Genomic DNA, 23,559 nt, shown 5'->3' on the forward strand with positions numbered 1-23,559 from the left:
CCCCTCATAGTTATGTTATACTTCTAATCACCCATCACTCAACAATAAAACTTAAAAATTAAGTATTTAGCTATTATCTCTAACCAGGAAACTAAAAACCACCATATATGAAAAGGATATTTCAGCTTGGTCTAGATCCACAATGCCACCTGAGCGGTAATAAGATCTATTTCTAATATGATATGGGCACAAAACAAAAAACAAAAACAAACAAACCTGAATGAAAGAGACATAATAGGTAATTCAGAGCACTTTCCAATTCTTTCTAAAACAGATATGACTGTGGCTTAATCTAAAGTACTCCATTATGACTCTTAAAACACAACGCAAATAGCACAGTAAAAAATATTTCTAGATTTTTCCTTGTACCTCTTCTCCATTAATTCAAATAATCAAGAAAAATATTCAATAACCAAATATGCCACTATGATTGGAATACAGTAAAAATCTATTTCTTAATTATGCTAAATATTAAACTTTAGCTATTCATATGTTTTCAATGAGAAAGCCTGAGGAATTTGCACACTGATTTCCCATTGGGGAAATATTTAACTAGAAAAAAAAAAAAAAGACTATTGTTATTTGGCCCTGCCTCATTAATATAAACAGACACTTATGTAGCTAAGATTTAAGTGACTAGAACAGCTTCCCAGATTCAGCATTTTTACCTCTTCTTCCCTTTCTCTCTTCATTTTTACAGCTACAAAGAAAACTGTCAAGATTCATCTCTGGCTACAGAGATGGGGAAGCCCAGTTCCACAGAACACAATCATTGCACAGTTCTAAAAGCTCTTCATTGAATTTTTTTTCAAAGTTTAAGTTAAAAAACAAGTTCATTTTTCACTTTGGAAATCAAACTTGAAAGAAAAATGTGACCTCCCAGAATTTAATTTCTTCCAAGGAACCCCATCAAGAACATAAACTGTTAAGACATGGCCATTTGGGGAAAGCATTTTCATGTCCTGTTTGACATGTGAAGCTACATGGGACTTAATAAGCTCAATTCTGTCTTTTCTTTATGTGTTCAACATGAATTAAAAACATGTACTTTACCAAAAGCTGGATTCTATAAACAATTCAGATCCTTTTACAGAGAATGTACAGAGGAAGCAGAAAGGATCTTCAATCCTTTGTTATGTTGTTCACTCAAAAAAAAAAAAACTAAACAAACAAAAAACCCACAATCTTTGAACAGGTACCAAATGTAAATGCATGTAAGTAAAAGAAAAAAAAAATGAAGTGGGCTTTTCAAACTAATAAAACTACTCACTCACCCATTTAAATATTCCTAGAGAAAAATTTAAAAGAGGCAAGATAAGCAGCTTCTTCTTACTTACAAATAAATATAAACACTCTGCATATACTTGCCATGTGCCCCACATGAACTTACAGGCTGCTGGTGGTTCACCTTCCCTCAGCTGGCCTAGAGCTGTTACCTGGAAGGATCATGCCCAGCCAACATTCTGGCCGAGCACAGGGTCTGAAGAGCTCAGTCTCCTGCACCCACACTCCCTGGAAACTCTCCTATCCTCTCCTTCCCAAGCTCTATACTCACATACCCTGCTATCATGAAATCATGAAGTCCACCTCCCCCTAGAAAAGGAATTTGGAGGCCTGATCTAAATAATTTATGTTATAGACAAAGCCAGGGTCACATGGCTTAGGGAAGGCATTGGGAGGACAGAAAAAAAAATGTGATCTTTTATCCTGGCCATCATTTATAATCCATTTTGCTGCAGAAAATTTTTCCATGATGATTAGGGTATGCAGCACAGCAGGTCTGGGTATCTATATATTCAGGATGAACAGGCTTTGTGGGGACTGCCCTGTGCCTGGTCATGCTTTGGAAACACGGTTTATAAGAGGAAATGTATTTCTAAGTTTAAAACAACTTACAAATTGACTTTTGTAACTTGACAAATTTCTAAACTAGAGATTACATGTGTAATAAAACCAACTCATTGGAACTCAACAAACCAAAACCCCTAACTTGATTTTATCTGATCTCAATTCGAAAAGAAAATAACATCAAAACAAACTCGCATCAGAATGTAACCAAAACACCATTTTTAGAGAACATGCTGAATAAACTTAATCCAATATTCTAGACTGTCAGAACTGAGTTATGAAGATGTCCAAAACGATGATCTTACTCCCACATTAAGTCCAATTATCAAACCTAGCCATCAGCTATCTAGAAAACTCACTTAACCAGAACACAAGCACAGTTATTAGGAAATTTTAAGAGTTCAATCAAATAATTAAGTCCAATCCTTTATTCCAATGTTAACTTTATTTACATTTATATTTTAAAATACACTCAAGAGGGGATCCCTGGGTGGCGCAGCGGTTTGGCGCCTGCCTTTGGCCCAGGGCGCGATCCCGGAGACCCAGGATCGAATCCCACATCGGGCTCCCGGTGCATGGAGCCTGCTTCTCCCTCTGCCTGTGTCTCTGCCTCTCTCTCTCTATCATAAATAAATAAAAATTAAAAAAAATAAAATAAAATAAAATAAAATAAAATAAAATAAAATAAAATAAAAATACACTCAGGAAAAAATAAGTAAAAATAGTTTGAAAAAAATCATAGGGCCAGTCCAAAGTATCTATCAGCTAATATTTATTGTTCATATGGGCCAGGCACTGTTCTAAATATGTCATTTTATCTGCACAACCATTAGTACAGTGCCAATTTTACAGAGGAAAAATCTTAAGCACAGAGAGGTTATGTAATTTATTCAGGGTCACACAGCCAGAAAATCTTGTGTCTTAACCACTATGTTCTGCTACCTTTTATCAAACCACTTCAATTATCTCTCACTTCTCCAAATTACAATGGATTATACTGTACTAACAGCTACTTTATGGGCAGATTACATAAATTGAAAAGCTGAATTATATCGGGGAAAGTAGGATTCTGCTACCAGCAATAGAACACCAACCACTCAGTATGTTCATGCTTCTATATTGTTCTCATGTTTATTATCCAAACATGTATATCCCACCCACAATTAAGATTTCCCTCATCTGCCTAAAGTTTTCCTAGTTAAGTCTTCCAGGAGACACTTACTAAAATATTGAAATGGGGGTTTTATATAGTCAGTATTTAGGGAGAATAATCCTCTCTCCTTAGATTTTGTTTAGAAAGTATGTCCCTACCCTGTGATTGTGGTGAGTCCCCTCCCTGCTTTCTGGATGTTGTTTAAAGTTCCTAAGGAAAGGGGAAATCAGAGAGGCTGCCTTCAGCCCTGAGAATGACAAACAAGCCCAGGGCCAGGTTACTAATCTCCAAATGGGGAAGGCCTGCTAGCAAGTGTGCCTCTAAAGCACAAATTGGCAGGGATTCAAAGTCTCTTAAAGCAAGATTCCCACTGTTGTACAGTAATGAAGCATTAGTTCATAAACCCATACTGCTCTGGACCATATGGTCCAGCCTCTAAAGAAGCCTCTGGGAACTGAGCTTTGGCAGCCCCATTCATGGCCCACAGCCCAGCAAAGGCGGTAGGTCTCTAAGCCGATTCACCCCTCTGGCTCTGCAGATGGTGGTTCTCAAACTTCAGCATCAGAATCACCTGGAAGGCTGTTACACACAGACCGTGGTGCTATCCCCACGATTCTGATTTAGGAGGTCTGGTGTGGGGCCAAGACTTTGCATCTCTAGCAAATTCCTCGGAGATACAGATGATTCGGACCCAGGAATCACATTTTGAGAACTGCTGACTTAGGTTAAATTCTTGGCTGGTGCCATGAGCAAGCACCACATGGTTGAGGGTATTTTCCATCAACAAGGTAAGTGTTCTAGAGAGTCAAGGGAAGGCTAGCTAGTCTCATCACAGCTTCTCCTCCTATCCTCCATCACTAACAAGTAAACTAAGCAATGTCCTTGAGGTATAGGCTTGAGATAGCACCTCACAGTGTCACAGCACTTAAAGATGGCAAGCTTGGGGAGGGCAGAGAAAGAGAAGTTCCCCTAACATACCAAATCAAAATAAGCCAGAAACTGAATTTTGTTCCTACCTCACCTGTCTTCTGACACTGATCATGAATGTCTGGAAATGGAAAAAAAGCCAGAATGATGGGATGCATTAACAAAAGGACTTTGTATTAGAGACTAAAGCACCTTTCATCAGTGCAACTCAAAGAACCAAATAAACTCTAGTAATTCTCTACAGGTTCACAACAGCACCATCACATGTCTACTAATTAACCTCCACAGGTTATGCCACTGGGCACAATGATTTAAAATAACCAGAATGAAATGGAAAACAATGACCAACTCCTAGCCAAGCTCAGAAATTTTTCAATATTAAAATGAACTTAAAAATTCACAAAAAAAAAAATAGTTACAATTACTAAGTGTTAACACAGAACTCACCTATACTGTACTTTGTCTCTACCACCACTTACCAGTTGGGTGACCTTGGACAAATTACTTTACTTCCCTGTAGCCACTCAGTAAAATCAGTAAAATGGGGAGATTACATAAATTGAAAAGCTACATACAGTTTTTATGAGGATTAAATGAAACTGGCACATAGTAAGTATCCTATAAATATTAGCTATAAATGTTATCCCATTAATGTTAATATGAATTATTTTTATTGAGCAGACCTTGCAATTTGCAAGCAATATATTTAGATTACGTAAAATATACTAATGGCACTCAAAGACATTTCCCCCACCCTCTTTCATGCCTCCATTCCCTGCCACCATTATCATGGGTTAATCTGCCAGGCCCTCGATGTTTCTACAGACTATTAATTTTTCAATTAAACCATCCAACATTTAGAATAAAAGGAGCAAGCTTAATCCTCATCTTCCCACAAAACAAGAGCCAAAGTTGTAGCAAGAGATAGGTGTCAAACCTTTGTTTTTAAAACTTGTTGAGCTAAATCTAAACAGACCCCGTATGTTGCAAGAGCAGGCATCAGCCAAGGTGAGAAACCTAGAGACAGATGTCTGATTGACATTTTGGTGGAGCGGGAAGAAGATTTTAAAGGAAAAAAGAAATGTAACTTCTCATAAAAAAAAAAACAAACAAACATAATTTATCAACACACACTACTCAACTTAAGAACCAATAAGGAAAGAACACAACCATCATTTGACTCAATGACCTGTTTTGCTGTAAAGATAAAGAGAACTGTCATTGTAGGTCAACAACCCTAGTATAAAATAGGGTTAATTTGTCCAGAAAGAGGATAATGTTGAAGACTTGGCAATCTACTGGACTGATAGAATTCCAGTGTATCTTCTAAATGCTACCTCATGAGTGCAATTTAAAGGTTCACAAGTAACACAAAGAAACCCTAGGAAGCCCCAGAAGATAACAAACTTCTGTCCACATGATAACTCTTGTGTAAACAGACTCCAGAGAATATCAAAAAAAGTTCACTTGGGAGCCAACACAAAATAAGGGATTGTCAGAAAGACACACCCTGATGCCTCTCCTCTTTTAAAACAGTCTCTGGATGTCCAGGACCTGGGGGAATTTCTCACAATATAAGCTAAGTTTTAAAAAATCGGGACTAAATAAATAAATATAAAAAGAATTAAAAATCGGGACACAAAAGTATTTATAGAGGAGAGTGATGCCCTGTGTTCTGTTAAAAAATGTTATCTGGGGCAGCCCGGGTGGCTCAGCGGTTTAGCTCCACCTTCAGCCCAGGGCGTGATCCTGGAGACCTGGGATGAGTCCCACATCAAGCTCCCTGCATGGAGCCTGCTTCTCCCTCTGCCTGTGTCTCTGCCTCTCTCTCTCTCTCTCTCTCTCTCTCTCTCTCTGTCTCTCATGAGTAAATAAACAAAATCTTTAAAAAAAATGTTATCTGTTGCTATAGAGCCATTTATAGATATATTAGCAAAAAAAAGAGACAGAGAGAGGAATTGGACATTCTGGCTGTGAAATTTTTTCTTCTTTATATATTCTGCATTTTACAGGTTTGAACTTTCTGATGAATAAACATTAATATAATCAGAACTATTTTATGTCAGGGATGCCTGGGTGACTCAGTGGTTGAGCATCTGCCTTTGGCTCAGGTCATGATCCGAGGGTCCTGAGATTGAGTTCCACATCAGGTTCCCGAGCCCGTTTTCCCCTCTGCCTATGTCTCTGCCTCTTTCTGTCTCTCATGAATAAATAAACAAAACCTTAAAAAAAAAAAAAAAGGACTATTTTATGACGTACTTCTTAAGAGTTAAAGCTTTTTTCTTAAGATTGATTTATTTTGAGAGAGAAAAAGAGCGTGGGACGGGAAGACAGAGGGAGAAAGAGAGAGAGAAACTTAAGCAGACTCCACATGGAGGCCTACATGGGGGCAAGATCTCACAACTCTGAGATCATGACTGGAGCCAAAACTAAGAGTCAGTGCCACACGAGTTAAAGCTTTTTAATGTACATTTACACAAAACTTACATGGTAGGATGTTCTGTTTCTGAGGTTACACTTGTGACTATATTTTAATTAGTCATTTTTATACTAATTCAGTACAAACCTTTGGGTTTTAAGCAGGTTAAGAAATGGGAAAAAATAATAATTCAAATGACCATGGTTGCTTCCTTCACATGTCTGTTAATGTCATTCTGTACTGAGCTCTACAGGCAAGGAAGGTAGTTATAACCAACCCAGTGAACTCAAAATCCCCAGAGGACTTCATTATCAAATGCATTTATTTAACAAATGAAATCACTATGTCAGAGTAAAACATTCCACACTAATATTCAAACGCAGTTCTCTATTAGTAGTCCCCTCCCAAGCCAGGAAGTAATTCACATTTAGCATGCAGGATATCCAGATAGAAGGCAGGAAATGCCCACTTTTAAATTAACTCAACCTATACTGTGTTGTTACAGACATTTAACAGAAGTCCTTTTTCCCTTTTTCTTTCTTAATACAGGAAAAGATTAATCATCTCTTGAGAAGTTCCTATTTAAAATATACCTAAAATCAAAGCATTAGCAATTTTAAAAAATTAGCTTAACACTGCATTTCAATGTTAATCAATCTTATTTTTACCAAATCAACTGCATTTTCTGACAAAAAAAAAGAACTGCAGTTTCAGGTCACCTGGATGGCTCAGTCAGTTGAACAACCCTGACTCTTGGTTTCCGCTCGGGTGGTGATCTTGGGTAGTGAGATTAAACCCTTCATCTGGCTCCACTAGGCACAAAGTCTGCTTGAAATTCTCTCTTTCCCTCTCTCTGCTCCTCCCACTGCTCTCATGCAGCTGCACTCTCTTTCTCTCAGTAAATAAGTACATAAAATCGAAGAAGAAGAAGAAGAAGAAGAAGAAGAAGAAGAAGAAGAAGAAGAAGAAGAAGAAGGAAGAAGAAGAAGGAAGAAGAAGAAGGAAGAAGAAGAAGAAGAAGAAGAAGAAGAAGAAGAAGAAGAAGAAGAGGAGGAGGAGGAGGAGGAGGAGGAGGAGGAGGAGGAGGAGGAGCAGCAGCAGCAGCAGCAGCAGCAGCAGGAGTAGCAATTTCACAAATAGAAAAGAAAATGGCTAGGGGCACCTGGGTGGCTCAGTGGTTGAGCGTCTGCCTTCAACCCTGGGTGTGATCCCAGGGTTCTGGATCGAGTCCCACATTGGGCGCCCTGCATGGAGCCTGCTTCTCCCTCTGCCTGTCTCTGATGAATAAATAAATAAAATCTTAAAAAAAAAAAAAAAACTGGCTAAAAGACATACAGGAAAATAATGAAAATAATCACCTTGGATTATGTATATGAATAAAGAAAAGCAGCAGGATAATCCCAAAATTATGTGTATGGCAAATGGAAGAAAAATAACATTAAATAACATTTTTATACTTCCATAAACTCTAGAAGAACAAGGAGAAACGAATAAAAGTGATTATTCTAGTGGAGGGGGCATGACAAAGCAGAGATGAGACAGAAGCAGAAGTAAGACTTCCTTGCATAGCTTTCTATATCTAATTTTTCCAACAATGTAAAAATATTGCCTGCTCAATAAACTAAATGAAAATTTATGCTAAGATGACCTGGGCTGTATCATGATTTTCTGGCAATCTTGGCCCTCATTTAATGTAGAGGTAAAGAACACTGGCTGTGGAGTCAGGCTGCCAGCAGCTTCTGGACGTGCCATGCCATGAGCTAGCTAATGAGTCCAACTGGAATATCCTGAGACAGGAGCGACAGGACCCTTGCCTCAGTGATGATCACAGCAGCCAGACCATGAGCTGGGAAACCACGATGTTCCTCAGCTGTAGCTCTCAGATGCCAACAGAATCAGGCATAATTCAATTCTGCATAGCATAGAATCTGCTTAATTCAATTTCCTCTGCTATACATGGTGGTCTCTCAGTTCTCAGAACATTTGATCAGATGGCTAATACTGTCATACAGAAAGCCCCCATTCTATTTCACTGTGTGTTACTACAATTTAAACCAGCCCATTACCACACAGTCCTCTACATATTACTGACTGATAACATCCTTTATCAGCTTTTAATCAGAAAGGGAGTAGGGAACAGAGGAAAGTATAACAGAAGACTTCCCTGCAGGAATAACCTGAAACAGTTGTCTGTCCTCCCAGAGCAAGATGTTGCTTTTTTACGTGGAAGGAAGTTTCTTGTAAAAAAAATCAGGAGAATAAGTCAAAATAAAGCATTACTAAAAAAAGAAAAATCCACCAACACACAAGGAAAAAACTTTTATTACAGAAGCCTTATATTTCTTTTTCAGAACACAGTTTTAAAGCAAAATATGCTCTGAATATTTAAAATCAGTATTTTATGTGTGTAGAAGGGCCACCGTCCCCTATGCTTACAGTCAGGCCTTCTTGTAAGTTACTTATCTTCTAAAAATCCAATTTAGATTGGCAATTTGGAATTCTGAACAGATTTTCTTTTAGAAGGAATGTGACAAATAATGGTTAACTTTATTCCTTAATATTTATTTACATATCTGATCATCCACATGGAACTGTATTCATCTTGTAATCCTCATAACTCAGTATGAGCAGAAGAACCCAAAACATACTTCATGAATGGAAGAACATCCTGCCACCCTCCACAGACAACACAGACTGGTGTTTCCAAAACTTGGCTAATCAGAATCACCTGGGGGTACTTGTTAGCCAAGCAGGTTCCTGGCCTCACCCCAGACTTGATGACTCAGAATCTCCAGAATCTCCACAATTCTGTTTTAAAACAAGCCCCTGGTGTATCTGATGATTCAGAAAGTGTGGGAAACATGAGATGAATGAAATAGCGCTAACATGGTCTGAGTTCCAAGATGCCCAAGGAAAGCTAAGGTCTGAGTTGGGCCTCTCAGGTTCTGAGTGGGAACAGGAAATCAGGTAGGAGTAGGGTGTAGATGGAAGCTCTGAGCCTCCGGGGCAATGGAGGTAAAGGGGGAAGCTCTTACAGCTAGGGAACAAAGTGGGGGCTGAGCCAGGTGTGCCATCCCTACAAAAGGAGGAAGTGGGGATAAAAAGGGCTCTCAGCTATCCATAAAGGCCCCAAGAGATGGGCTCGCTGTCCCCAGTCTCAACCCCCACCATCTGTGAAGAAAAAAGAAACAACAGCCCCTTAACATGCTGCTGTCAGGAGCCACGTATACTTTAAGATCCCTGGGCAGAACTTTCTGGTTTTTAAATTATGTTGATCTCAGACAAAAGCTCCCCTCTACCTTGGCCAGCTTTCACGGTGCAGGCTTCAGCCGAGTGGCCTCACAAGGATGGGGCCGTCCGTGGTAACGCGGACATGGATGGGCACACAGATGCTAGCTCAGCCTCCTCTGTCATTCACACAACAGGAAATGTTAAATACATGTTAGCCAGGCACCAGGCACTGTGTGGAGTGCTTTAGATGCAGGTCTCAGATTTCCTGGTCATCAACTAGTAGTTTGAGACGTTTCAAAACAAAAAGACCAAAAGACAGGGGGTTTCCTCCCTCAGCTATGTGATAGGCTTTTGCCACATCTTCATGGGGTCAGTTTTCCTCCTTGGAGAACAAAGTGTCATAATTTCAAGAGAGACAGCACCACAGAATGGTTAGGACAGGCTCTGGAGACAAGCTTGTCTTAGTTTGAACCCCAGGTGCATCGCTTTACTAGCTGTGACCGTGGGTAAGCAAATTACTGTGCCTCAACTGCATCGTCAACTGCATCATCTGTCAAAGAGAAATAACAATAGCATCCACTTTGTAGAGCTGTTGTACGTAGAGAAGACCTCCCCTGATCCACGGTTCAACTTTCCACAGTCTCGGTTCAGAAGCAGATGATCCTTCTTCTGACCTATCTTCAAGGGGTCAGTAGTAGCCTAACACCATGTCAGAAAAATACATTGTGCACAGAGGGTCTGGCACCATCTCTGATTTCAGGGATCCACTATGGGTCCTGGAATGTACCCCCACAGATAAGGGGAGACTCTTGTATTCAAGTGTCTGGCTTATAGCAAGTGCTTCAACCAGCAGCTGTCGGCGTTATCAGGCAATACAGAGTCACCAAAAAAAAAAAAAAAAAAAAAAACAGCTCCATACCAGAAATTGGAATTGCCCTGTTGCGACTACATAGATATATTAGTAACATCATTTTTTTGTTTGAGGGAGGCTAAATGCTTTCACAGACATGTCATTTAATCCATAAGGAAAGGGACAGAGACTGGGACCTCCAGGCCCTTTGCTCAAAAGAGCCCTCAGTGAGAAACAGAAGCTCCATCTCTTCTGCTACCTTTGTCCAAGATGCTACTAATATGCGCATTTTGAGAAGTGGAGGCCACAAAGGTAATGTATGAAAGCAAGACTGCCATCAGCACCTTCCTGTTGCTTTTGAACTGCAAATCCTGCAGAAATAATTCATCCTAAGATAAATGCCAATTTGAACAATTAATTTTAAAAATCAGTAGGTGCCCCTTAGATATAAATCATTTTATATTTTATACTTTATACTTTAAAAAAAGACATTAAAATGATAGCCAGAGGAAAAAACTGCAGCATTTTCTGAATTTTCTTCCAAAGCATTAAAAATCTCAAATATTTCTCTCTTTATCTTTAAAATTTTTTTCATTTGCTACTCACAATCCTAAAACAATACATATAGATGACATTCTAATATTAGCTTTCCCTGATACAGAGAAAAATTAAATTATTGCTAGAATAACATTTCAACATAAATGTAGGTAGCTTTTTGAACCAAGTAATTGTATTATACCCAAGAGTCAATGAGTAAATTGATGTTTTGGCTTAAACAATACATCTTCATAGTTGAAAACAAAACAAAACAAAAATTCTCTTTTAGAAATATGACATATGGCAAATGCATTTAAACAATTCTCTCTCCATAAGGATATTAGCATTTTTTAAAGATGAAGAGAAAGCTATGAACCCCCTAACTCCTCAAGACATGAAGCTCCATGCACTATATAGGTGAAATAATGATTTGAAAGAGCCTCCATAGTCAGTCATGAAGAGTTTATTTCAGACATTAAAAAAAAAAAAAAACCATTTTAAATCCCTAATCATAAGAATCAGAGAGAGATTACTGATCAAAGTCATATCATTGATCAAAGCACGGTCATCTGCACTATTAATATTATCAAATAGTAACCCCTCATGAGAATCACAAAATGCCCAAACTGGAAAGGCTAGTAGAGGTTGCTTTAGTCAAAGTCTCTACTCTACAGATAATGAAACTAAGGCCTGAGTACATTGCTTGAGATCTGCATTAGAAAATGGCAGCGATAGGGATGCCTAGGTGGCTCGGCAGTTGAGTGTCTTGCCTTTGGCTCAGGGTGTGATCCTGGAGTCCCAGGATCGAGTCCCACATCGGGCTCCCTGCATGGAGCCTGCTTCTCCCTCTGCCTATGTCTTGCCTGCCTCTCTCTCTCTCTCTCTCTCTCTCTCTCATCTCTCTCTTTCTCTCATGAATAAACAAATAAAATCTTAAAAAAAAAAAAAAGAAAAGAAAAGAAAATGGCAGCAATAAAACCAGATTTGAATCTCCAAATTCTCAACCCAATGAGCTTTCCCATCTATTCCAATGCTCCTCGAAGTCCTCCAAGTACACAGTGGCATCTGTTAAACATACTGGAAGCTCTGAAAGATTCTGGAAATCTGTAACTTTACCAAGAGTTCTAGACAATTCTCAATGGCAGGCAAGTATGGAAAACACTGCGTCACCTCACACAGCCTCGTTAACCTGAAGTGCAATCTGACTGCTCACCTACTCTGTTTCTGTCAATACAGTTAGGGGCCCTCCAGGGATTAGAGATGGGTGGAGACCACATTCCTAACACCAATACCCTCCCTACCATGTGGTACGTTTCAATGAAAGCAAGTCTTAAGTCAATTTTACCAGAAATACAAACATTTTATCAGCAGGCAGGCAGGCACAAAAACCACCATACTACCCGTTCTTAGAAGTGCAGTGAAGCCTCCACTCTGTTTTTAGAACTCTGACAAGCACCTTGCATAAAAGGTTCATTCTGAGGGAAGAAACAAAGATATTCTGACATCAGGACAACCAACCCTCTGGCTGGGTCAAGGATCAGTCTGTTTTGATGTAAGACAATGCAGATGGACACCTGGAGCTCTAACCAGCTAGTTGGAGGCCATAGCATCTGCCTAACTCAGACACTACACTACAAACTCGTATCTTATTTATGCAAAGATGGTGCCTATACAATCTTTGTGCCAACCAACTATCTGCAACACCATTCATCTCTCCCATAAAAACTGTATACCATCAAGATCTTCATGTAAAAGTTCCCCAAGCTAAGAACCACACCAACTCCATGGAAGCACTGTTAAAATACACCAGATGTGAACGGTGCCCACTATCGTTATACAACACGAGTCTCCCTGAACTTGGAATGTTTCTACAATCTAAGGGGGAAAAAACCTTCTGCTTCTCTGAGCCTCTAAGAGGAAAAGCCAGCAAATCATATTTTTTCCTATTCTGTTTTCCACAATTATATTTCATATTCACCCAGGAAGTACTGTTAAGACAAAGTGAAGCTTTGGAATGGAAATCAGAAGTCTCAGTGTCGATCTAATGTGGTTAGACCTACTAGTTCCAGAATTTCCATCTCCTTGTCTTGTGAAATGGATATAATGCAACCTGGCCTTTCTACCTCACAAGATTTTGAGTGAAATAATGAATATGAAAAACATTTTCTCAATCATAAAAAGCACTACATAAGTGTAATGTTATTAATTATAAAAAGAAACCAATCACATGAGGCTTAATAATGAAACAGGCTATTAGGTTGAGTGTCTATTGATTTCTGCATAGGAAAATCTGTTTTGATTGTTTACAGAGCGGAGAGAGAACTACCCACATTTCTAGCTACTGTTACTACTTTCAATAAGCACTGATCTTGTCAGCAAAATTAATGAAGTTTGACTTTTAGAGAAAGGAGTATACTAGTGGTTCAGCACAACCTTAAAAAAGGTAGAAAGTTTACTTTTTCATTTGTTTTTAAAGTTATTGTCTTGTTCACGTAGATTTATAGTAGTCAGTAACAGTTCCTCCCAAAGATTTTTGTAGTTGTTCTTCCTGACACTGAGCGCTAAGAAGCCAACTATTGGTTCAGTTCAAATATCTACTGAGCTATCCCATTGCAGTACAGCTGAACTTTGGAAAAATAAAGATGCAGCCATCCTGGACCTCAAGTAGCTTGCTATCTAGCAGAGGGGAGCAGAAGTACGTACACAATTTCAGCCCATGCTGGTAAATGCAGTGATAGACACAATGAAGGCCCATAATAGATGCTATGGGAGGACTCCTTCCAACCCTGGGGTGTCAAGAAAACATTAGGGGAGTCTTTAAGGATAACTAGGAGAGACCCAGCAATTGCACTAGTAGGTATTCACCCCAAAGATACAAACGTAGTGATCCAAAGGGACACCTGCACCCCACTGTTTACAGCAGCAATGTCCACAATAACCAAACTATGGAAAGAGCCCAGATATCCACTGACAGATGAATGGATAAAGATGTGGTGTGTATGTGTGTGTGTGTGTGTGTGTATACACACACATATTATATATATATATACACACACACAATGAAATACTACTCAGCCATCAAAAAAATGAAATCTTGCCATTTGCAAGACAGAACTAGAAAGTCAAGTGAAGTAAGTCAATCAGAGAAAGACAATTATCATATGATCTCACTCATACATGGAATTTAAGAAACAAAACAGAAGAGCATAGGAGAAGGGAAGGAAAAATAAAACAAGACAAAATCAGAGAGGGAGACAAACTATAAAAGACTCTTAGTCACAGGAAACTAACTGAGGGTTGCTGGAGGGAGATGGGTGGGAGGATAGGGTAACTGGGTGATGGACATTAAGGAGGGCACATGATGGAATGAGCACTGGGTATTATATAAGACTGATGAATCACTAAACTCTAACTCTGAAACTAGTAATACCCTATACATTAATTGAACTCTAAAAAAAATTTTAAATTTTAAAGTTTTTAAATTAAAAAAATAAAAAGCAGGAGAAAAAGTGATGTATGTTCTCCCCAACTTATGACAAAAAGTTAATTTGAATAACTATCAACCTATGAGATTCTGAGGAAAGGCAAACTTGATGAAATATTTCTTAGAATCACTGCCCACAGAACTAAAATGTTTCTCTATTGCAAAGATAGTCTACATGTTTTTAAAACAGCTGCACTCACACCCTTTAGTATGGTAGAGACCCATTAAGCAAGGAAATATACGTAATCTCCCATTGTAGTAGGATCCTCTAAACCATTCAGTTCTGTTACTCGCTCCTTGGGAGACTCATTAAAAGGTTTATCTAACAAGAAGGATGAAATTAGCAGTCATAGCTATCCTTTGGATTGTCTGTGGAATGTATCTAAACTTTATTCCTATTTCCCATGTGATTCTAAAAGGAAGAGAGATGCTCAGTGGGACAAGCAGGCGAGCCAATCAGAATGTCCAGGCTCCAGGCCTGGCTGTGCCAGGAGCCCACCACATAATCAGGCAAGTCACTTCAACCCTCTAGGACCTGATTTCCTCTCTCAGTAAGTTAATGAAGTAGATGGACTTCACAGTCAACTCCAAGTCTAAAAGTCCACATGTCCATTCAAATGGAGTATGTTATTTGGAAGACTTGCCTAAAAAGGGACCCAAGGGATTTCAAAACGTAGCTTTCACTCAGGAACAAAGTTTGACACATTTTTTTGTAAAATCTAAAAGAAGCTAAGTAAAATGAATACACAGGTGTTTCATTGCTTTTTAGCAATAAAAACGTTAAGTGTGTGAAGGTGAAATACCATAAAAACTAATATCTTTACAGTTCAGCTTTCTTCTCCATACGTGCACTTCTACTCTCACACATAATTATATTCAATAAGAGCCTTCTTTCTCAATCATAAAAAAAAAATGATGAGCCAGGTTTCTAGTATAAAATCAAAGCTATTTCAGGTTCAAACAAACTTGTGAAAAATTTTAAAAAGAGTTTTATCAGTCACTATGACAATTTTGGTTAATTTAGGGCATTTGGGCAGTTGTGGCTGTGGATATTAGCTTATTTGGGGCATATGTATACAAGGAGTGAAAAGTAATGCTTAAATGCAAAACAATACTAGCAAAGAAGGAGTTCTTGAACCTTCAGGGAGAGTTTTCCTGTTTTCTAATTCCAACAATAGATCAGTTTACCTACCAGTCAGATCTGCCTCCTCACATCACTCCTGAAGGGTGAAATTATCCTTCACCCACACAGTCACTCCACACAAAAAAGGCATAGAAGCGAACGAGACATCACCGGGAGGACTGTGACATTCCACTAGGGCAGTATATCCTGATGCATGAGGTCATGATTCACAATACATATATTCTATCCAACAACTTTATGAGACCATCTTGATTTTTTTCTCCGCTCATTTTTTTTTTGGGGGGGGGGGGAGGAAGCTCTCCCAGTTGGGAACTGTCCACAACTTACCAGGATCTGTTGATAACACCATGAAAGAGATTAAAATGTAAATCATCACATATAACTTCACAACTTGTAGAAAGAGGTATCAGGCAAGCAACGTCTTCAGTATTAACATACTGAAAAGGTGAACACACTTCCGCTTTTAAGATAATTAAAATATAGCTAAGTTTTTCTAGCAAGAGAAAAAAATGGAAAACCAGTTGCCTGAGCCTGTATATGAAGCGATCGTAGGGGAAACAGTACTGCATTCAGAGGTGTGGAAATCCAGGCGAGTGTTCCACCAACACCTCCCCTCACACCCTGCAATCCATCAACCATCTCCAATTTGTTCTTTGCACTTAGGATTATGACCAAGGCCACGTACTAAAAAGAGGAGAAACCACACAAACATAATACTTAAAGTTTCTCTACTTCGGGCCAGCAGGAAATTCCAGTTACTTCATTCACTGGAGCTAGTTAAGCTGCTGAAATGAAACGGGTGCTGGGGAGAGATCACGACGTCAGGACACAGACTTGATTTTCAGGGTTGGAGGAGGTCAAAGATGAATGGGACTCAAAGTCTGAGCTCAAAGCCAAGGTCCTTTGAATCACAGAGTGCTCGTGGGTGGGAAGGCAAAGCGGCACGCACGCACACACTAAGCCTCGGCACACTTGCTTGCAGGTGAGAGCGCCGGTCCGCGGCAGGCCGAGAGGCGACAGGCAGCCCCGAGGCCCGCGGAGATCCCCAGAGATTTCTGCAGATCCCGCCGGGGTCTCAAGGTCTGTAATCATTCTATGCCCGTGTCTACATCCTACCCTGGCTTCTCCCCCAGGCCATCTTCCCCCGACCCTTTCCCACGACCTTGGCTCCTCCCCTGGTCTGCAGCGCCCCGGGTCTCGTCCCGGCCTCCCACGCAGACAGAGGACCGGGCAGTGGGGCGGGCCAGCCCTGTTCCCACGCGCGCGCCCGCCGCCCGCCGCCGGCCGCCTGCCACCTGCCACCTGCGCGGCGGCCCCGTCCCGGGTCAGGCCGTGGCCGCCCGAGAAGCCCTCCCTCGCGGGGCGCGGGGCGCGGGGGTCCGGGCTCCCGGCTCCGGGGTCCGGGCTCCGGGGTCCGGGCTCCGCGCGGCGGCCGCCAGGGGGCGGGAGGGAGCAGCTGGCCGGCACCTCCCCGCCTCGTTCCCCTCCCCCGACCCGCCGGCCACTCACGGATTTTCACTCGGCGGTGGTCGAGGCGCGCGGCGGCGGCGTGCAGGGCGTCGAGGCGGCGGTGCAGCGCGGCGGTGCGGCCACCCAGGGCGGCCGCCTGGCCCTCGAGCTCGCCGAAGATGTCCCCCGCGCAGCGCGACAGGTCGGCGAGCTGCGCCAGCAGGCAGCCCAGGGCGTGCGAGCTGACCTGCTCCAGCGAGCGGAAGAGCGGCGCGCCCGCGGCCCCGGCCGCCTCCGGCCGGCGCAGCCGCGCGGGCTCCACGCTCCTCTGGTGGAAGGGCATGGCGGGGGCCGGGCCGGGCCGGGCGGGGCGGGGGCCGGGGCGCGGGCCCCAGGCGCGGCTCCAGGCGCGGGCCCCAGGCGCGGGCCCCAGGCGCGGGCTCCAGGCGCGGGCTCCAGGCGCGGCGGGCCGCCCGGGGCGAGCGCAGCCCTCAGTCCGGCCCCCGTCGGCGCGGGGCGCGAGTGCGCATCCAACACAAAGGAAAGTCCGGGCAGCGGCGGGGCGCCGGGGAGGAGGCGAGGCGGCGGGCAGGACGGACCGACGGACGCGCGGGCGGGCAGCCGCGGGGTCGGAGCCGCGGCCGCCTGGCGCCCTCCCACCGCCGGGGTGCCGGGGCGCGGGGGTGCGGGGGCGCCGGGGTGCCGGGGCGCGGGGGCGCGGGGGCGCCGGGGCCGCGCGGCGAGAGGCAGTCCCAGGAGCGGCTCCCGGGCGCGGGGCGCGGCGGCCGCGCGGGCGAGCGGAGTCGGGAGTCCCGCTCAAGTTTGCAGGGAGGCAGGAAAGAGCCGGCGGCCCCTTCCCTCCCTCCCGATTGGAGAGGGAGGAGGAAGCGGGGGAAGTGCCGCCGACACCGGGCGCGAGGGAGGGCAGGCGAAAGAAAGAAAGGGGGAGGAGAAAAGGGCCGGCCCGGGGAACCACCTGCGGCTCCGGCGGCCGCCGCGCCCCGCGCCCCGCGCCCCGCGCCCCGCGCCCGAGGGGAGGTGGCGGCCCGCGCCTCCGCGCCGCCTGCCGCGGCCGCACGGCCCGGGGCTCCCACGTCCCCGCCCGCTTCCCTCCAAGCCCCACGAGCCTTTGGGCCGAGACCTCGCCCGCCCCCGGGCCCGGCGCGCGGAGGGTGGAGCGCCGCGGAGGCGGGGGCGGCGGGGGCGGCGGGGGCGGCGGGGACCGCGAGCCCCTCTCCCGCTGCTCACCTGCGCTCCGGCCCGCGGCGCCCCCGAGTCCCGCGCCCCCCGCCGCGCAGGGACCGCCCCCGGCCTCCCAGGGTCCCCCGGCCCCCCCGGGGAAGTCGGCCAAGGCTTCCGGCGCTGGGGTGCTCCTCTCGGACGACATCCCACATCGCACAGGCGCCGGCAGTTCTGGAGGCCAGCGGGAGTCCGGCTGCCCGAGACCCCTGAGGTCCTCTTGTCCGCGGCGCTTCCAGGGAGTTTCTCCTAGCAAGGTCGCTCCCACTCCTCTAACTGGAAAGGTTCTGGCAGAAATGTGCGGCACTTGAGGTTCTTCTCCCAAGCGTGGGGGTGGGGGAGATGGGGAGTGGGAGAAGGGACCAGACCCTGGAAAGCTGAATTCGATGCCTGGAAGGTGCTCAAACGAATTACTATTGACATGGCTGTGGGACACCGCCTCAAACCTTATGGTTAGAAGTATTTGAGAAGACTTGGGTCCAATATCCCAAAGCTAAAATCCTACTGGTTTCATTGCTATGTTTGCTTAGAAAAGGAATCTCGGTTCTTTGGTTTCTGCCCCACAAGTGACCCGAATTGCTGTGCCGTTGGGTTGCAGTTTGGGAACCAGTCTATCAGAGCGCTGTGCCGATTGTACTAGGAAGCGCTTTCTTCTCTCTGGGAGACACGAGAAATGCAAGACAAACAGGCCTGAGAGCGAGCATCGGAAGATAAAGTTTAGTAGATGGAAATATTTGGGGATCTTTTTCTCTGTTGTACAGCAGATCATTTTTCACAATATGGGCCAATAACAATCCCATAATCACCCACTCTGACCACCTTCGGAGTTACCAGGCACAAAGGAACTGCTGCTGTCAGTGGGGATAAAAAAAGAAATTGAAAATTTATGAAGCACTGTATAAACGTCGGGTACAGTATAAAAGTGTGCTGTCTCATCAAGAAATATTTGTTGAGTGCCTGTGGGGCATTGGCTAGAGATAAGGTAATGTGCAAAGCTTGCTCCATCCCTGCCAACATGAGGCTCCTAGTCTAACCACAAATAACATTTCAAACTTAACCATACAATTGACCTATTTAAATTGTACAACTCAGAGGGCAGCTGGGTGGCTTACCACGTGCGTGTGCTCTTTGTCTCAAATAAATAAGATCTTCAAAAAAGTAATAAAGTGTACAACTCAGTGTTTCTATTTTTTTTAAGATATATATATATATATTTTTTTTTTTTTTTTTTTTTTTTTTTTGACAGCACAAGCAGGGGGAGTAGGAGAGAGAGAAGCAGGCTTCCTGCTGAGCAGGGAGTCTGATGCAGGGCTCCATCCCAGGACCTGGGATCATGACCTGAGCCAAAGGCAGACGCCCAACTGACTGAGCAACCCAGGCGCCCCAACTCAGTGTTTTTAAAATATATTCACAGGGTTATGCAAACACCATCACAATCAAATTTAGAACATTTTAATCACTCTCTCCTCCTGCCTACCACCCCAAACAGTTCTCTTTAGTACTTACTCACTCATCTTTGTATCTGCCTCTTCTGGACATTTTTTATAAAGGAAATCATGTAATATATGCCATGTTGTGTCTGTCTTCTTAGCATATATCCTCAAGGTTCATCCAGGTTGTATCATATATCAGAACTTCAATTCTTTTTTATGTATGAATAATATTCCATTGTATGGATATTCCACATTTTGTTGGTTCATTCATCCATTGATGGACATTTGGGTTTCCACTTCTGGGCCTTTATGAATACTGCTGCTGTGAACATTCATGTACAAGTTTTTGTATGGATATATGTTTTCAGTTCTGTTGTATATACACCTAGGATTAGAATTGCTGCATCATATGGTAACCATGTTTAACTTTTTGAAGAACTTCCAGACTACTTTCCAAAGCAGCTGCATCATTTTTCATTCCCACCAGCAATGTCTGAGGGTTCCACTTTCTCCACATCCTGACCAATACTTGTCATTATCTGTCTTTTTTATTATAGCCATCCTAATGGTTGTGAAGTGGTCTTTCATTGTGGTTTTGATTTACATTTCCCTGAGAGCTAATATTTTGAGCATCTTTCATGTGCTTACTGGCCACTTGTTTATCTTCTTTGAAAGAAGATAACATATATCCGGAGAAGTGGCTCTCAGATCCTTTGCCCATTTTTAAATTGGATTATTGGCCCTTTTTTTTTTTTAAGGTGTAATAGGTTTTTATATAGTCTTGATACAAGTTCTCTATCATGCATAACATTTACTCACTGCTTCAACAGTCCTGTGGTTAAGCATTGTTCTTTATGCATTCATCCTCATCCCTTGAGACCGTTTCTTAGTCTGAAAAAAAGTACAGCTTAACCGCATAAACTAATACAAGAGGAGCCAAGGACATGTTTACAAATTTGTAATCCTGGGGCAATATGAACAGAATTTTTTGATCAAATGATTTCACTGCTCCAGAAGCTGAATTGAAACTATATGTAACCAGGACACTGAATAAATAGGATTCAGGGAGAGGACTCATAACTTAAGCTTTGTCACCTACTGTCCCATTCAAGGAGGACAGTTCTTCCTCTTCAAGTGAATGACAACTCAAGCAGTCCCACAACTATCTTGTTGTCTTGGGTAATAGAAAACCTTCCTGTTACTCTAAAAGATAAAACATGTTTTCCATTTAGTAGTTAAAATCTTGCTCCCTTTCCCTGCAAGGACTTTCTCTGGGCAGAAGTCAGGCCAAGGGGCCCTGCTCCTGCTCCACCTCACCCCATCCTGGCCAGCTTGCTGACAATAATATGAAGAGGGAGAAGTGGAGGGACAGGTAAGTCTGTACTAAACCAGCACTCTGCAAAAGGGCATCACACCCTCTGGCCTAGTGGCTACCTGAAGCAGAATTTTCTCAGAACGCTTTTTGTGGTCCTGTGCTAGGAATGTCTGACCATACATACTTCCTGGGATACAGGCAATGGATTCTCTCCAACTGCTTATTCTAACTCTGATGTGGTTTATTCCACACAGACTCTTGCAGTTGAGGTCCAATCAACCCCCACAGTGAGACTTTTAGGCCAGAATCTCTTTTAAAATGACCTCCTCCTGTGGACTCTTACGTATAGTCTCTGAAATTCACACACCTTTTGTAAGTTCAGTCCCCTACTCTGCTGCCAGAGGAGGCAGTACCTTCCTCAGGGGGAGTCTAGCGCGCTCTCAGAGGTCCTGGGGAAGCCCTCCTCACCGGGCTTGGTGGTAGATGCCACTGCCCTTGCCCACAGGCAGGGGTGGAGCGGGAGGTGCAATGGCAGAACTAGAAGTGCTCCATCCAAACAAAATCTCAAGCCCCACCCTCCACCCATCTTCAGTCACCTCACTCTTGGATCCTCTGCATGAATGAGAATCTAATCAGCCCTCTACCCGTTACTTTGAAATTTCCACATTTTAGTCTTAATCACAACTCATTTTGGGATCCAATATCTGTCATTTCCTGCTGCTGCATCAGTCACAACCGTTTAACATCCCGTAAAATAATAGAACAAAACAAAACATTATGCTAATTTATTCCAAGAGGAATTTAATGCCACCTACGAAAAGGAAATGGAAAGAGACAGCAGTTTGGGAGGGAAAAGGTTTGGAATGACATGCAGTTAGAAGTATCTGATGGGCAGATCGGAGGGTGGAATTCACCTAGGAACTGGGAGCCACAGAGGTGATACATAGGAGCCCTGAGAAGAGATGTCCCAACAGCTAGTCGATGACTGTAAGGAATGATGAACAGAGAGCTAAGGTCCAAGTGAGGGCAAGCCCCCAGCCAGGGGGCAAGAGAAGAAAGGTTATTTATTTATTTGTTTATTTAAGTGATTGCTTTATGACAGCAGGGACAAAAGCCAGATTTCAAGCATATGAATAGAAAGGATATACATAGAGTAGAACTAGAACATTCACAGAGAAAACTGCCTGAAAAGTTCAAAAACTAGTCAAATGAAGCAGTATTATTTAAAAAAAATTTTTTTCACCTCAAGATGGTACTTGAAAACCAGATATGGGGATCCCTGGGTGGCGCAGCGGTTTGACGCCTGCCTTTGGCCCAGGGCGCGATCCTGGAGACCCGGGATCAAATCCCACGTCGGGCTCCCGGTGCATGGAGCCTGCTTCTCCCTCTGCCTGTGTCTCTGCCTCTCTCTCTCTGTGACTATCATAAATAAATAAAAATTTAAAAAAAAAAAAATTAAAAAAAAAAAAAAAAGAAAACCAGATATGGCTGAAACTACTCTATTGGACCATCCTCCCTCTTTCTGCTGACAGGACTTAACTTGTTCAGCAGTATGTCCAGCCTCTTAACATAAATCATAATTTATCTATCCCATTCTGTTTTGACAGTGAGCGGTCAGGTGTGACCCAGTTCCAAGCCAATGAGTTGTAAGGAGAATTGAGAGGCTTCAACACATATTTACCTCCCTGAGGAAAAGAGGAGGGGAGGAGAAAGACTCTCATTCTCATCTCTAGTCAAACCTCAACCTGAGTCGCCTTTGGACGCAGTCAAGTGAGGATGGGATGTCTGGAGCTACAGCAGGATCTTGAGATCATGAGGGGCAGACCAGAAGAGTCAAAGCCATCATGCAAATACCAAGCTTACCCCATAAGGATGACTTCATATGCATACAAAGTGTAAATTCCTGTGATGGGATCAGGAGTGTTACCATCACCTGGGAATTTGTAAGAAATACAAACACTCAGGGCCCACCCCAGACCAACTAAACAAAAATCTCTATTTTGACAAGCTCCCTAGGTGATTCAGATGTATTTTACATTTGAGAAGCACTAGCTTGAACTCATTAAGAGGCTGACTATGGAGTATGACGTAGATTAAAGAAGGTGGTGGACAAAATTTAGTAAACAGCCTAAATACAACAAGAGAGCTTCACATACAATCCAGGGAAGTCCCAAGAGAATGTTCAATGGCTGCATAGTAGTTGAGAGGAAAATAGGCAAGAACGTGTTGCCTAGAAAGGGGGCAATAAATTTGAAATTTCAGAGATCGAACAATGATTTATGATTAATTGTGTGAATTTTTTAAAAAAATGCTCCTACCTCTGAGACTAATAATACACTAAATGTCAATTAATTGAACTTAAATGAAACTAAATTTAAAAATAAAAATAAAGAAATGTTCTTAATGAGAAAAAAGCAAACTGCACAGTTGATGTATTCTTGATAATTATCCAAAAGGCAAAAAATTAAAGCCTACCTTTAATAGAAACAAAGTACTTATCCCATTTGAAACCATATTTTCTAATTTTTTT

At 43.0% G+C, this 23,559-nt stretch overlaps 1 protein-coding gene and 1 long non-coding RNA gene across 13 annotated transcripts in view; one reads left to right on the forward strand and one right to left on the reverse strand.

Moving 5' to 3' along the window:
* The window catches only part of LOC144312166 (uncharacterized), a 165,836-nt gene that overhangs the window by 64,483 nt on the left and 77,794 nt on the right, over positions 1 to 23,559 (reverse strand). Inside the window, exon 4 of one of the 12 annotated variants that reach the window (XM_077894563.1) lies at positions 18,990 to 19,132. The exons of 8 other annotated variants lie outside the window; for them this stretch is intronic. The gene's annotated coding sequence lies outside the window, so the exon portion shown is untranslated. Of the gene's footprint in view, positions 1 to 18,989; positions 19,133 to 23,559 lie in introns of those variants that run through there. 3 more of the 12 variants (XM_077894574.1, XR_013377665.1, XR_013377673.1) reach the window with 3 other exon arrangements.
* Positions 18,339 to 23,305, forward strand: LOC144312238 (uncharacterized). The gene is made up of 3 exons (XR_013377739.1): positions 18,339 to 19,190; positions 20,978 to 21,086; positions 22,637 to 23,305. It is a non-coding gene; the product is annotated as an uncharacterized LOC144312238 (long non-coding RNA).

This window comes from Canis aureus, chromosome 1 (genome assembly GCF_053574225.1).
Source record: "Canis aureus isolate CA01 chromosome 1, VMU_Caureus_v.1.0, whole genome shotgun sequence".
In the NCBI taxonomy this organism is placed as follows: Eukaryota; Metazoa; Chordata; class Mammalia; order Carnivora; family Canidae; genus Canis; species Canis aureus.